This window comes from Austrofundulus limnaeus, unplaced genomic scaffold (genome assembly GCF_001266775.1).
Source record: "Austrofundulus limnaeus strain Quisiro unplaced genomic scaffold, Austrofundulus_limnaeus-1.0 Scaffold15, whole genome shotgun sequence".
NCBI lineage: Eukaryota > Metazoa > Chordata > Actinopteri > Cyprinodontiformes > Rivulidae > Austrofundulus > Austrofundulus limnaeus.
Window position 1 is genome coordinate 1,551,421 of NW_013952417.1, and position 3,180 is coordinate 1,554,600.

Below are 3,180 nucleotides of genomic sequence, written 5' to 3' on the forward strand. Positions count from 1 at the left end.
GTGATTGGCTGATTAGAAATTAAGTGTTAACGAGCAGTTGGACTGGTGTACCTAATAAAGTGGCCGGTGAGTGTATGTTTATAATAATCTAGATGAAAATTCCCAGCTGTATTGTCAGTCAGCCATGTTTCAGTTCAGTTAGCCCCGTCACATTAAAGGTATGATTTAGATTTTCAAGGCAAATAGTTAAACCCTCAAAGTTTTTTGACAAACTACGAACATTTAAATGAAGAAAAGAAAGATAAGACCAAGAGAATTTACCAAAACACTAAAATTACTTTCACAGTAGTATTCAGAGAAGCCTAAAATAACTCTGTTGTAATTGAAGAATACTGTTTTGATCTGTATCAGGAGAAATCATCATAAACGTGGGCTAGATCAGAAGACATCATCATGCATGTGCAAAGAGAAGGGATGATTCAAACTTCACTTGTAGCTGCCGTCTGATGTTGCTGTCGGGGTTTCACTATGAGGCGATCATAGCTGATAACAGCAAAGTTACCCCTCTCTCTGGTCTGCTTCATAGCTGGAAGCAGCTCAGCCCTCTTCTTTCTAATGCGTTCGGAGAAGTCCTCATTAACATAGACTCCAGTGTTTTTCACATGAGTTTTTGCCTTTGTGAGAATAAGTTCTTTGTCCTTGTAACGTAGAAATTTTACAACAATTGGTCTTGGTTTTGCTGTTGTTTGCTGTTTCAAATTTCCAACACGATGAGCTCTTTCAATTTCAATAGATTTTGGATCGATTTTAAACTTGTCCTTAAAAAGTTCCTTCACCTTCTTCTCAAGAGTCCAGCCATGATTCAAATGRGTTATCCTGGATTAAGCCATCGATTATCAGATTATTTCTGCGACTCAGCTTATCAAGAGAATCAATTTTTGATGCAAGATCCTTCAGAGTTAGTGCACAGCAAGGACAGCTGCTGCAGTCGAGAGCCAAATGAATCCACCTTCTTCTCCATTGCCCTAAGATCGTCAATCTGAGCTTGGAGAACTGAAGGCTGGTTTTCACCTCCTGCACATCTTTAATGATTCCATCAATTCTGGTGTTTACAGAATCCAGCATTGTTTTAATTAAAGTCATGTAGCTTGATTCTTGTCTATCAAGCATACCAATATAAACTTTTTGTTCTTCCAACATGTCTTTCAAAACTTCAATAGTGACATAATCATCTTCATTATGAAGTGATTTCATGCTACTACTTCGTGACATACCTGTTTTTTTGTGGATTATTGTTGATTGAAAAGAAGCCAAAGGCCTAAATAGGTGATCCACTCAGGCAAAGTCACTCATCAGGAGGAAGGCCAAAGCTGATGATCCATCAAATATCAGCTCTTTCCAAAACCATCCAGTCTTTTAGTTCAGTAATTCTTCTTGTAAAACATTGAAATTACTTGTTCCACGAAAAATATCCAACATTTCTTGAGGAAAAACTTGAAAAAAACACGGTATTGTGAGAGCCCAAGTCACCAACAGCCACACCCTCCTCTGCACGTTCATTTCAGTTTTGATACATCTGGAGTTTTGCGTGGAAAATGGCGTACGCAAGGTTTTTGTGTGTGCGCACCGTTGATACAGGAGGTRCCAGGTACGCTCAGTAATGGGCAGCCATTACCTTGACCGAGGACAGAGCAGTCATCCACCATGCTTCAAGTCGGAGGGAAGATGCTCCAGTTAGTGAAGAACTCTCAGATCCTCACCCATAGCTGGACACTTCTACGCAAGTTATTGTTTCACCGTCTCCTGGGCCTGCTTCCCATCGGAGATCAAAGACGAGGCTCTTCTCTGTATCCGTCTCAAAAACAAAATACTTCCGCCACGGAAGTTTCAAAACAAATGTTGCTCTGTGTGGCTTTGGTAAGCTCAAGATAATGGACGAGACCGAGTGTTAGTCTGGTCCAGGCTAAGTGGTCTCCCCTTGACTCAATGGGCCGAACCTTGCAGCCAAGTGCTGGTTCTCCTCTCCGGAGTAAAACAGCTGCTTCCTTGTCAAAGCACAAGAAGATTCTTTCCTCCACTGTTAGTCTTAGACCAAAGATGTAAGTTAAAAAATAGGAAAGTTTAGTGAAGACACTGCCAGGTGTTGTTTTGTCTTAACAACATTGTTGACATCTGTACAGTCTGTACAGCCCGGTCTCTAGTGAGACACTTAAAGGATGACTTTAAAATGAATTATTTCATTCACTGTAAGAACATTCATTATGATGATTCAAAAATAAAATGTTTCATAATAAAGCTTAACCATAATGCTGAGTTTATTTAAGTAAAATATCTCAACAGAAAAACCATAAACAATCACTTTGTTTTCACAGTTAAATTTCAAGCAGTGATTTACGTCAAAACACATTAAAACATTGTAATAACACTCTTTGTTTTCTTTTTTTAGACATTGATAAAATTATCAATAAAAGAAGATTATTCTATTTATTAGCTGATTAAGAAGAAGAAAATGTCTCTAATATTTAATAAGACCTGTTATGGCTTTAACTTGAACAGAGTTCTGTCTCTTTAAAGGAGGTCTCCTGAGACCAAGGTCAAAGACAGGTGGAACTGTTTATTCCAACTCGAGGTGACCACTTCAATATCTTCGAGGCTTTTTTTTCTTGAGATCTAACACCACATATATTTCCCCCTTTCAGGACTAGCAAGAGTCCCGAAAACAGGGCAGTTGACAGTATCATTAGAAACATCTCTAGCAGATCCACCCCTCTGACACAGATGAACATCCAGGGAATGGACATTGAGATAGTGGACTCTTATAAGTACCTGGTTGTTCACCTGAACAATAAACTGAACTCACAACACCTACTCTTTACAGGAAGGGTCAGAGCAGACTCTACTTGTTGAGGAGGTTGAAGTCTTTTGGGGTACAGGGGGTACTCCTGGAGACCTCCGTTGGCATCGTATGATTGTATGTGTGTGTGTCTGTCTGTGGTCGGGATAACGGAATATTTTCCGTATTTGACTGGTTGTTTGACAGAAAAATCTGAAGGCCGTCTGTCATTTTGACAGATTGCAATTAACACCCCTGACCTCTTAAAACCTGGTTTATACTTGCCCAAGTAAAAAATAAGTGCACTTAAAGGCATTTAAAGTATATTACAAATTTATGAAGTATGCTTCTTGTACATTTATATTTCTAACATGCWTACTGCAAGTGTATTAAAATATATTCTGTTG